This window comes from Sinohyriopsis cumingii, chromosome 3, assembly GCF_028554795.1.
Source record: "Sinohyriopsis cumingii isolate HCF-2022 chromosome 3, ASM2855479v2, whole genome shotgun sequence".
In the NCBI taxonomy this organism is placed as follows: domain Eukaryota; kingdom Metazoa; phylum Mollusca; class Bivalvia; order Unionida; family Unionidae; genus Sinohyriopsis; species Sinohyriopsis cumingii.
Genome location: NC_142963.1, coordinates 10,081,102 through 10,095,592, shown reverse-complemented (window position 1 = coordinate 10,095,592; position 14,491 = coordinate 10,081,102).

Sequence of the window (14,491 nt, the reverse complement as noted above, 5' to 3'; positions counted from 1 at the left end):
AAGAAAAAGAAATTAAATGGTAGTTTATTAAGCATATTTCTGATTTACAAGGCTTTAAACTCATTAATCCTATTAGTTTAAATTAAATACAGTGTGCTTTTTTAAAGTCATATAGCTAAAATACATTGCATGTATCTCCATCCAAACATGCACTTTTAAGTATGAATACAGTAGGCATGACTATAACAATTTTTATTAACATTCAAAATATGCTTATTATAAACATTTTACATAATACTTATTCTTCAACTTAAAAATAACGTTTTGGTTAAATCCGATGTTGAATGGATACTGAGGAATAGAGGACGTAGTTCAAATAAAATTATATGTATAAATTAATACAAATAATATTATCATGCAGGTTAGAGAATATTTAACTCATACTCTACGGAGATTCAAACCCAGCTTCACAGGTAAACGGCACCCATCGCCTTGCCAGCACACGAGCCCACATTCCCTCCTGACTAAGCACACTTCACCAAAAAATGGTGCTACTTAATCGGTGTTATATGCATTCGTCTGCAGCAGACACACTCGCATGACAAACTGGTAATTAATTCTCATCTATCTACACAGTCATTCTGGATTCCTATGAAAGAAATCAAGGTATATAGAATTAATTATAGAGAATTATAAATATACACCAGACAGAACGGAAAGTGATATCCCTGGATTATATAGAAGAATGCTTGATAATAGTAGGCAGAATTAATATTTTAATACAAATAATACTATTATACAGGTTAGAGAATTTTTAATTCAAACTCTATGGAGATTTGAACCAGGTCCACTGGTAAATGGCACCCATCGCCTTGCCTGCACATACGAGCCCACATTCCCTCACGACTAAGCACACATCACCAAAATGCTATTTAATTGGTGTCATATGCACTCGTGTGTATAGACACTCGAATGATGACCTAGTAATTAATTCTCACCTATCTACACAGTCATTCCAGATTCCTATGAAATAAATCAAGGTATATAGAACTAATTATAGAGAATTATAAATATACACCAGACAGAACGGAAAGTGCTATCCGTGGATGTCTGTTGTATATTTATAATTCTTCTATATAATCCAGGGATAGTGCTATCCTTAACATGTAATTATGTTTATGCCAGTGTGTTGATACGATTCATTTTACCATGGATTTAATTTTATATGTAATCACTGGAATGATAAGTAGTATTGTATTGATATATAGAATGATTGTATAAATGACCCTTGACATTCATTGAAATGAGCGGGATATACATGACTGTGTGACATTTCCTCTGTCTTGTGGTTTGCATCATTGCCAGTTTATCAGGTCAGTAAATATAACTGAATTCCATTTACACACTCCTTATCACCTCTGTTTGTTGTCTGCATGACTCGCCAGTTTATCAGGTTACCCAACATTAGCACTCTATTCCCCTTTAATAACACTCATGGAGTATGTCCTTGTTCCAATTACTGACCCAGCTGTTGCTTGTTTAGAACTTTATAGTGTAAACTTTGAACAACTCACACTTGTTGACTTGTTAACATAACTTAGGTAGCTTGTAGTGTACTTGTCAAAATCAAGTATTTGCCATTCTCCTATTTCTTATTTTTAAACTTAACTTTATTCTTAAATACCAAGGTAACTAGTATTTATATATGGAATAGTGATATATGGGTCTGTCTTCAAACTCTGTTACTTCTAAGATGATATCATAGAATAATTAAGTTTTGAGAAAGCCTGAGATTCAGGATAAATGATGATCTCCTAGTTGGCCTTTTGGCACTTGTGCATTTTTCATCCATGTTCTAACAGCTGACCTGTATTCATCTGAAGGAGAATGTTCTTTGATATACCCATGCCCTTTACAAGGATGTTTTTGTATTCATTATGATAAATGTGTCAGCCAAAAACTAGAATAAAATTTTTCTGCACTTGTGTGCTATCAATACATTTTGAAGTGTTATAAACTTTGGCTTGCGAATGTAGCAAAATGGACTTAAATCAACAAGACTGGAGCATTTCTGGAGAACATGGGTCTAATAAATTAATTTGAATTGCCAGTACATTTTATGTATTTTCATCTGTTTTACCCTTTTATCAAGGGGCCCTGAGTGGCCGAGTGGTCTAAAGCGCTCACCGTCCCGGATCACTGCCATCTCACCTCTGTCTGCGTGGGTTCCATTCCAAGGCTTGGCTAGCGTGGGTAAATGGGAAAGCCTGCCAGTAGCTTCTCGTGGGTCGGTGGTTCTTCCCTGGGTTTTCCAGGGTTCTTCCTCCACCAGTTATAGTGGCCACCATGTTTAGCCTGTCTTGTACTGAAAAATGGCATTAAACCCTAGAACAACAACAACAACCCTTTTATCATCCATGTCCCTCACCCTGAATCTGTTTTTCCAACTTTTCATTGTTCTTCAAGCATAAATTCAAGACATATTTTATCATGCTTCTCATGTCTGAGACATGAAACAAGAATGAGGAAGATATCTGCAGTAAACCAGGTACAACATGCTTCGTCGTGTAACTCATCATTCCCCAGGGATTAAAGGGTTTTGTCAGCATTTACATATCTTCTACATTAATTGCTAACACTTTAATTTTGTATTTCACATTTGAATTGATTGTATATTTCAATCCATTCTATTTATAATATATTTCACTTTTAAAAAACTCCAAAAATCAATAAAGACAGGAATTTTGGAAATGAGGTTTTATTGGTAGTCAGTACCATCTCACCAATCTCTGTAAGCCACTGCCAATATGATGCTTAAGTTCGGTTGCTAACTAAAACTTCCTAGTTGTGTCATTTAATCTGTAAATAGAATACTCCAAAAATGTATGAGAGGCTCAAAATAGGGCCGATCATCATGGCACACACCTGCACATGATTGTTTTGGAAGACAGAAAGATTAGGAAAGCAAGAAGTGAATGAAGATCTATTAATTACCTTCAGTCACTTGTATTTCTGCATTAAACAAGTGTTACGGTTTGATACAGATGAAGAAAAGATGATTATAATTTAAAATCGATACATATGTTCAGTTGGAAGTATGAAACCCACAAGCGCCTTTTATGAGCTCAAATCATTGAAGCAGTTTATGTCCCAATGATAATGCTTTATTGACAGCATAAAGGTTAGATAAGGGTGTGCAATTCATTCCAAGGATGTCTGTTTAATTTTAAACCACCCAGTTATTGCTGGTTTGAGCCAGATAGTACAAACTTAGAACAGATGGGACATGTAAGCTGTACAATGCAAGTTAGGCAGATTTGGGAGTAATTGTCAAGCTCAAGAATTTGGCATTCTCAGGTTTCTTATATTAGTCTAAATTCAAACTTTATCACTTTAAAAGGATACTTGAATAATTCTATTTTTCGAATTCCAGGTCAGTGTACATTACAAATAAACCATCTTGAGTTGAATCTTTGGTCACGAGCTACCCATGTATTATTTCTTCCTTGTTGTAATGAAAGACATGTTCAGTTGGATGAGATAATATTGGATTTTACCTCTGTCCTTTACAAGGAAGTTTTGACCCAAATGTAAAAAACGTGTCAGTCCAAGATTAGGACCAGAATAATTTATGATGAAATTGTAAAACCCCAAATCAGTTATTTATGATATTTATCTCTAAATTCTGTCATGTTGTGATTTGTAACCTAGCATGAAATACTATAAGGTGGAAAAGAATTACATGTATTCTATAACATGAGGTTTGATTTGATAGTAGGATAGATTGGTTGATTAATCATATGTCTGGCCTTAACATTTCTATATCGTACCCACATATGTTGACTGCAACTTCTAGCACAGTATGGCCTGTAAAGGAAATGTTTAATTATTGCTAACAAACTAAATATCTTTAACTAAGTTCAAGTCACTGTTAAGTTAATGCTTACAAACTAAACATCTATAACCATGTTCAAGGCGATGTTAAATTAGCACTAAAAAACTAAATACCTTTAACTAAGTTCAAGTTGTTTCTATTTTATGTATCTGAAAAATACATTGGTATTAAAATTTTCCTTCACTCGTGTGTTGTCAATAGAATGCATGGTCATATATCTGGTTTTGTAGAAGCATTTCCGTCCCATACTTAAATGTGACATCAACATCTAACTTATGTTATGGCCTACAAGGAAAGTAAAATTATTACTGAACAACTAAATATCTTTTATCTGACTTCAAGCCCTTACTAATTTTAATAAAAGTCATATATGAAAATGGCATTCAAATATGTCTGTCATATTTAAGTTGCCTTGACTCTAAATAGCATGGGTCACAAGAACTTGAAAGATACCTGCAGTAAACTCTGTACACCATGCATCATCATGCAACTTGTCATTCTGCAGGGATTAAGGGGTGTTGTCAATATTAATATATCTTACACATTAATAAATAACACTTTAATTATGTATTTCAGATTTCAGTTGATTCTATATTTCAATCCAAACTATTTGTAATATAAGTCACCTTCTGAATTCAAAATCAATTACAGTAAGTAATTTTGGGAATGAGGTTTTATTGGTAGTCAACCCCCTTCTCACCGATCTTTGTAGAACACTGCCAATATGACACTCATGTTCGGTTTCTAACTAAAACGTCCTAGTTGTGTCATTAATCTGTAGATAGAATACTTAGAAAATTTATGAGAGGCACAAGACAGGGTAGGTCATCATGGTATGCACCTGCACATGACTGCATCAGAAGTTAAAACAGTTGGAAAGAAAGACGTATAGAAAGATCAAATATATATCTTCCATTACTTGTATTTCTATATTTTACAAATGATATAAGCTGATACACATTAATAAAAGATGATTATTATACTCTCTGTGTTCAGCCTGTGCCTGTTATGAGCTCAAATCATTGAAGTACTTTTTCTCCTTGTGCTAATGCTTTGTTGACAGCACAAAGGTTAGATGAGAGGGTGCGGTTCATTCTTAGGATGTCTGTGTTTTGATTGAAACCATACAGTTAATCCTGGATTGAACCTTTTGGCACATGTATTTTTTTTCTTCCTTGTCATATTATAAGACTTATCAGATTTTACCTCTGCCTTTACAAGGAAGTTTTGATTAGAATATCAAAACCTGCCAGCCCAAATTTAGGACCAGAATAGTTAACGATGAAATTGTAAACACGAATCACTTACTTAAAACATCTTACTTAATTTAAAGTTCACCTTATTGTAATTTTGTAAAACATATAAAATGCTACAAGGAATTACAATTATGTTATGTGGTTTGGGTGACGTAGATAGATTGGTTAATCATATATCTGGCCTGATATAAGTATTTCCATCCTATACACAGTATACACATATATTGATTCCAGTCTTTTGCATGTGTTACAGTCTTTACCATGAAAATAAAACAGAAGTAATACGCAACTAAATCTTTTTAATAATTTCAATGTAGTAAATTGAATTTTAAAATAAATATATAATGAATAAATAAGTAAATGAAAATAGAGCAGGTCAAAAGAACACATGGCTGTAATAAATTCATTTGAAATGCAGCTCATTTCCTGCATCTGTATCTCTTGTTCCTTATCTTTCATTTCCCACCTCTCTCCTTGTTTCTGTCTTTCAAATGTATGTCTTATTCTTCAGAATTTAAATTACATACATATTTTATCATGTCTGTCACATTTAAATGTATCCTGGTCTGACCCTCAGTAGACTGGATCATACAAATGAGGGAATCTGCAGTAAGCTAGGAACATCAACCATAGCCATGTAACTTGATGGGTGAACTTGGCTGTAACATGCATAGTAATGTAGCCTAATGGCTAAACTTGGTACAGCATGTAACTTGATGGGTAAACTGGGAACATCATGTATAGCCATGTAAGGGGCTGTCCATTTAGTATGTACACATGGAGGGGGGTAACCCAAATGCATACACTTGCGTATGGGAGTGTCTACTGATAATGTATGTAAGCATAGAAAATGGGTGGGTGAAACATCAATAATTTGTCAAATAAGTAACCTGTTAGACTGGGTTCAGTTGGCGTTTAAATTTTAGAGGACACAAGACAAACTGTTTAAAGTTATGCAGCTTATTTCTTTGATGCAGCCAGACATTCATCATCGGTGGACCATCTGTTTTATTAAACACATTAATATTATTAATCCTTTATGGTTTCTCTGTGGAGTAAATATAGGCCGTTCTATAGAATTCGGGGGAGGGGGGGCGCATCAAGTGTACATATGCAAGTGGGGTGTGTGTATAAAAGTATGCACATGTACAGTGATGGGGGAAGGGGTCAATCTTTGCCAGATTTGTGCGTAAGTACTAAATGGATGGCCCCTAACTTGATGGATAAACTTGTTAGTTCATGCATAGTTATGTAGCTTGATGGGTAAATGTGGTACAGCATAACTAAGTCATGTAACTTGATGGGTAAACTTGGTGCATCATGCAGAGTCATGTAGCTTGATGGGTAGACTAGATGCATCATGTAGCTTGATTAGTAAATTTGGTACATCATGCATAGTCATGGAGCTTGATTGGTAGACTAGGTATAACATGCAAAGTCATGTAGCTTGAGGGGTAAACTTGGTACATCTTGCATAGTCATGTAGCCTAATGGCTAAACTTGGTACAGCATACATAGACAAGTAACTTGTTGGGTAAGCTGGGTACAGCATGCATATCTATGTAACTTGATGATAAACTTGAAACATCATGCATATCCATGTAGCCCTAATGGGTAGACTAGGTGAATCATGGATAGTCATGCAGCCTAATGGCTAAACTTGGTAGTTCATGCATAGTCATATAGCCTAATGTGTAAGCTTGGTACATCATACATAGTCATTTAACTTGATGGGTAAACTTGGTGCATCATGCATAGTCATGCAGCTTAATGGGTAAACTTGGTACATCATGCATATTCATGTAGCCTGATTGGTAGACATGGTATAACATGCATAGTCATGTAGCTTGATTGATAGACTAGATATATTATGCATAGTCATGTAGCTTGATGGGTAAACTAGGTATAACATGCATAGTTACGTAGCTTGATAGGTAGATAAGATACATATTGCATAGTCATGTAGTTTGATGGGTAAACTTGGTACATCATGTATAGTCATGGAGCTTGATTGGTAGACTTGGTATAACGTGCATAGTCATGTAGCTTGATTGATAAACCTGGTACATGATACATAGTAGTGTTGCTTGATGGGTAGAGTCCATAGACTATTTGCATGATGCATGTAGCTTAATGATCCAAGACACAGTATTGTCAGTATTTCAGTATTAATCTGCCCTAAATTTTTAGGAAGTGTCCCTTTCCTTCTCCATTTCAAAGTAGTTTACTTGGTCAAATCAGTTTATTTCAATTGTTTGTAATATATGTTTTGTTTAAAAAAATGCAAAATCAATTATACTCCATACTTGTTCAAAATAATAAAAAAATTTGTAGTCAACCTTCAAGTCAATGATGTCTGTCCATGACTGCCAGTGTGATATTTAAGTTTGGTTACTAACTAAATGTTCCTAGTAATATCATTTAATCTGTCAATAGAAAGATGGTGACTAAAAATAGGGTAGGGCATCATGGTACGAGCCTATATATGACAATTTTGGAAAATAATATGGAAAAACAGTAATTGTAATTCTGCAGTGTGGAAATGTTATAAACTTGTGAACAGTGTAGATATTTCAAACTCACAGTTATGGAGGATAAAATGTTTTTTTCAAGCCCACTGGCTTTTTGAAAAATGAGACCTTATTGCAACAAAAGATGCATTATGGGTTGAATGGTATCATTTGGCAAACATGACACTTTAGAAATTAGAGTTTCATCAAATTCATAATCTAAAATACTAAGTAATACAACTGGTGTTATTGTAATCAAGCAGAAAATATGTTTGGAAAATATTTTCATATTCATATGGTCTTTTCAATGGGAAACATAATTAATAGCAAGTATATTACATTTGAAAGAAAGTATAAATTATTCCTGGGATACTTCTGTAGTTTTAAAAAGTAGCTACTACCAGAGTAATTTTAGACACTCATGTTCAATAAACAGTTAATGGACATATTAATGATGGGAAATATGTTGTACTTTTGTAAGAAATTATAAAATCCCCAGTAATAAAGTAAAACTAGCTGCTGTAGCTACTGATCTGTCTACTGTAATATATAAAGATCTACACCACTAGTCAATTTCTACAGATATATTTTAGACATTTTTCTCTAATAATTTTGTGATATACTGAGAATCTTACATTAGTGATCATTTCAAGTTAAAGTTATTAAACAAAAACATATCTGTCTTTTGTGTTTGAGCTTTGGCAAGCAAAAGATTGAAATTATTCAACGAGTTCCCTAAATTTCATATGAAATGAGCACATAGGTAAGATTCTAGTTTTACATAATGAAAAATACAGATTTTTCTTTAACAAACCTCAGAAGAATTTAGTGAAATACTGTGAAGTACATTCAGATGTCTTATTCATTACTCCTCTTTGGTTCATATGACATTTTGACATCATCTGTGATTTTGTGGGGTGTTAGTATTTCTGTCTGGCTGCATCAAAGAAATAAGCTGCATAACTTTAAACAGTTTGTCTTGTGTCCTCTAAAATTTAAACGCCAACTGAACCCAGTCTAACAGGTTACTTATTTGACAAATTATTGATGTTTCACCCACCCATTTTCTATGCTTACATATATTATCAGTAGACACTCCCATACGCAAGTGTATGCATTTGGGTTACCCCCCTCCATGTGTACATACTAAATGGACAGCCCCTTACATGGCTATACATGATGTTCCCAGTTTACCCATCAAGTTACATGCTGTACCAAGTTTAGCCATTAGGCTACATTACTATGCATGTTACAGCCAAGTTCACCCATCAAGTTACATGGCTATGGTTGATGTTCCTAGCTTACTGCAGATTCCCTCATTTGTATGATCCAGTCTACTGAGGGTCAGACCAGGATACATTTAAATGTGACAGACATGATAAAATATGTATGTAATTTAAATTCTGAAGAATAAGACATACATTTGAAAGACAGAAACAAGGAGAGAGGTGGGAAATGAAAGATAAGGAACAAGAGATACAGATGCAGGAAATGAGCTGCATTTCAAATGAATTTATTACAGCCATGTGTTCTTTTGACCTGCTCTATTTTCATTTACTTATTTATTCATTATATATTTATTTTAAAATTCAATTTACTACATTGAAATTATTAAAAAGATTTAGTTGCGTATTACTTCTGTTTTATTTTCATGGTAAAGACTGTAACACATGCAAAAGACTGGAATCAATATATGTGTATACTGTGTATAGGATGGAAATACTTATATCAGGCCAGATATATGATTAACCAATCTATCTACGTCACCCAAACCACATAACATAATTGTAATTCCTTGTAGCATTTTATATGTTTTACAAAATTACAATAAGGTGAACTTTAAATTAAGTAAGATGTTTTAAGTAAGTGATTCGTGTTTACAATTTCATCGTTAACTATTCTGGTCCTAAATTTGGGCTGGCAGGTTTTGATATTCTAATCAAAACTTCCTTGTAAAGGCAGAGGTAAAATCTGATAAGTCTTATAATATGACAAGGAAGAAAAAAAATACATGTGCCAAAAGGTTCAATCCAGGATTAACTGTATGGTTTCAATCAAAACACAGACATCCTAAGAATGAACCGCACCCTCTCATCTAACCTTTGTGCTGTCAACAAAGCATTAGCACAAGGAGAAAAAAGTACTTCAATGATTTGAGCTCATAACAGGCACAGGCTGAACACAGAGAGTATAATAATCATCTTTTATTAATGTGTATCAGCTTATATCATTTGTAAAATATAGAAATACAAGTAATGGAAGATATATATTTGATCTTTCTATACGTCTTTCTTTCCAACTGTTTTAACTTCTGATGCAGTCATGTGCAGGTGCATACCATGATGACCTACCCTGTCTTGTGCCTCTCATAAATTTTCTAAGTATTCTATCTACAGATTAATGACACAACTAGGACGTTTTAGTTAGAAACCGAACATGAGTGTCATATTGGCAGTGTTCTACAAAGATCGGTGAGAAGGGGGTTGACTACCAATAAAACCTCATTCCCAAAATTACTTACTGTAATTGATTTTGAATTCAGAAGGTGACTTATATTACAAATAGTTTGGATTGAAATATAGAATCAACTGAAATCTGAAATACATAATTAAAGTGTTATTTATTAATGTGTAAGATATATTAATATTGACAACACCCCTTAATCCCTGCGGAATGACAAGTTGCATGATGATGCATGGCGTACAGAGTTTACTGCAGGTATCTTTCAAGTTCTTGTGACCCATGCTATTTAGAGTCAAGGCAACTTAAATATGACAGACATATTTGAATGCCATTTTCATATATGACTTTTATTAAAATTAGTAAGGGCTTGAAGTCAGATAAAAGATATTTAGTTGTTCAGTAATAATTTTACTTTCCTTGTAGGCCATAACATAAGTTAGATGTTGATGTCACATTTAAGTATGGGACGGAAATGCTTCTACAAAACCAGATATATGACCATGCATTCTATTGACAACACACGAGTGAAGGAAAATTTTAATACCAATGTATTTTTCAGATACATAAAATAGAAACAACTTGAACTTAGTTAAAGGTATTTAGTTTTTTAGTGCTAATTTAACATCGCCTTGAACATGGTTATAGATGTTTAGTTTGTAAGCATTAACTTAACAGTGACTTGAACTTAGTTAAAGATATTTAGTTTGTTAGCAATAATTAAACATTTCCTTTACAGGCCATACTGTGCTAGAAGTTGCAGTCAACATATGTGGGTACGATATAGAAATGTTAAGGCCAGACATATGATTAATCAACCAATCTATCTTACTATCAAATCAAACCTCATGTTATAGAATACATGTAATTCTTTTCCACCTTATAGTATTTCATGCTAGGTTACAAATCACAACATGACAGAATTTAGAGATAAATATCATAAATAACTGATTTGGGGTTTTACAATTTCATCATAAATTATTCTGGTCCTAATCTTGGACTGACACGTTTTTTACATTTGGGTCAAAACTTCCTTGTAAAGGACAGAGGTAAAATCCAATATTATCTCATCCAACTGAACATGTCTTTCATTACAACAAGGAAGAAATGATACATGGGTAGCTCGTGACCAAAGATTCAACTCAAGATGGTTTATTTGTAATGTACACTGACCTGGAATTCGAAAAATAGAATTATTCAAGTATCCTTTTAAAGTGATAAAGTTTGAATTTAGACTAATATAAGAAACCTGAGAATGCCAAATTCTTGAGCTTGACAATTACTCCCAAATCTGCCTAACTTGCATTGTACAGCTTACATGTCCCATCTGTTCTAAGTTTGTACTATCTGGCTCAAACCAGCAATAACTGGGTGGTTTAAAATTAAACAGACATCCTTGGAATGAATTGCACACCCTTATCTAACCTTTATGCTGTCAATAAAGCATTATCATTGGGACATAAACTGCTTCAATGATTTGAGCTCATAAAAGGCGCTTGTGGGTTTCATACTTCCAACTGAACATATGTATCGATTTTAAATTATAATCATCTTTTCTTCATCTGTATCAAACCGTAACACTTGTTTAATGCAGAAATACAAGTGACTGAAGGTAATTAATAGATCTTCATTCACTTCTTGCTTTCCTAATCTTTCTGTCTTCCAAAACAATCATGTGCAGGTGTGTGCCATGATGATCGGCCCTATTTTGAGCCTCTCATACATTTTTGGAGTATTCTATTTACAGATTAAATGACACAACTAGGAAGTTTTAGTTAGCAACCGAACTTAAGCATCATATTGGCAGTGGCTTACAGAGATTGGTGAGATGGTACTGACTACCAATAAAACCTCATTTCCAAAATTCCTGTCTTTATTGATTTTTGGAGTTTTTTAAAAGTGAAATATATTATAAATAGAATGGATTGAAATATACAATCAATTCAAATGTGAAATACAAAATTAAAGTGTTAGTAATTAATGTAGAAGATATGTAAATGCTGACAAAACCCTTTAATCCCTGGGGAATGATGAGTTACACGACGAAGCATGTTGTACCTGGTTTACTGCAGATATCTTCCTCATTCTTGTTTCATGTCTCAGACATGAGAAGCATGATAAAATATGTCTTGAATTTATGCTTGAAGAACAATGAAAAGTTGGAAAAACAGATTCAGGGTGAGGGACATGGATGATAAAAGGGTTGTTGTTGTTGTTCTAGGGTTTAATGCCATTTTTCAGTACAAGACAGGCTAAACATGGTGGCCACTATAACTGGTGGAGGAAGAACCCTGGAAAACCCAGGGAAGAACCACCGACCCACGAGAAGCTACTGGCAGGCTTTCCCATTTACCCACGCTAGCCAAGCCTTGGAATGGAACCCACGCAGACAGAGGTGAGATGGCAGTGATCCGGGACGGTGAGCGCTTTAGACCACTCGGCCACTCAGGGCCCCTTGATAAAAGGGTAAAACAGATGAAAATACATAAAATGTACTGGCAATTCAAATTAATTTATTAGACCCATGTTCTCCAGAAATGCTCCAGTCTTGTTGATTTAAGTCCATTTTGCTACATTCGCAAGCCAAAGTTTATAACACTTCAAAATGTATTGATAGCACACAAGTGCAGAAAAATTTTATTCTAGTTTTTGGCTGACACATTTATCATAATGAATACAAAAACATCCTTGTAAAGGGCATGGGTATATCAAAGAACATTCTCCTTCAGATGAATACAGGTCAGCTGTTAGAACATGGATGAAAAATGCACAAGTGCCAAAAGGCCAACTAGGAGATCATCATTTATCCTGAATCTCAGGCTTTCTCAAAACTTAATTATTCTATGATATCATCTTAGAAGTAACAGAGTTTGAAGACAGACCCATATATCACTATTCCATATATAAATACTAGTTACCTTGGTATTTAAGAATAAAGTTAAGTTTAAAAATAAGAAATAGGAGAATGGCAAATACTTGATTTTGACAAGTACACTACAAGCTACCTAAGTTATGTTAACAAGTCAACAAGTGTGAGTTGTTCAAAGTTTACACTATAAAGTTCTAAACAAGCAACAGCTGGGTCAGTAATTGGAACAAGGACATACTCCATGAGTGTTATTAAAGGGGAATAGAGTGCTAATGTTGGGTAACCTGATAAACTGGCGAGTCATGCAGACAACAAACAGAGGTGATAAGGAGTGTGTAAATGGAATTCAGTTATATTTACTGACCTGATAAACTGGCAATGATGCAAACCACAAGACAGAGGAAATGTCACACAGTCATGTATATCCCGCTCATTTCAATGAATGTCAAGGGTCATTTATACAATCATTCTATATATCAATACAATACTACTTATCATTCCAGTGATTACATATAAAATTAAATCCATGGTAAAATGAATCGTATCAACACACTGGCATAAACATAATTACATGTTAAGGATAGCACTATCCCTGGATTATATAGAAGAATTATAAATATACAACAGACATCCACGGATAGCACTTTCCGTTCTGTCTGGTGTATATTTATAATTCTCTATAATTAGTTCTATATACCTTGATTTATTTCATAGGAATCTGGAATGACTGTGTAGATAGGTGAGAATTAATTACTAGGTCATCATTCGAGTGTCTATACACACGAGTGCATATGACACCAATTAAATAGCATTTTGGTGATGTGTGCTTAGTCGTGAGGGAATGTGGGCTCGTATGTGCAGGCAAGGCGATGGGTGCCATTTACCAGTGGACCTGGTTCAAATCTCCATAGAGTTTGAATTAAAAATTCTCTAACCTGTATAATAGTATTATTTGTATTAAAATATTAATTCTGCCTACTATTATCAAGCATTCTTCTATATAATCCAGGGATATCACTTTCCGTTCTGTCTGGTGTATATTTATAATTCTCTATAATTAATTCTATATACCTTGATTTCTTTCATAGGAATCCAGAATGACTGTGTAGATAGATGAGAATTAATTACCAGTTTGTCATGCGAGTGTGTCTGCTGCAGACGAATGCATATAACACCGATTAAGTAGCACCATTTTTTGGTGAAGTGTGCTTAGTCAGGAGGGAATGTGGGCTCGTGTGCTGGCAAGGCGATGGGTGCCGTTTACCTGTGAAGCTGGGTTTGAATCTCCGTAGAGTATGAGTTAAATATTCTCTAACCTGCATGATAATATTATTTGTATTAATTTATACATATAATTTTATTTGAACTACGTCCTCTATTCCTCAGTATCCATTCAACATCGGATTTAACCAAAACGTTATTTTTAAGTTGAAGAATAAGTATTATGTAAAATGTTTATAATAAGCATATTTTGAATGTTAATAAAAATTGTTATAGTCATGCCTACTGTATTCATACTTAAAAGTGCATGTTTGGATGGAGATACATGCAATGTATTTTA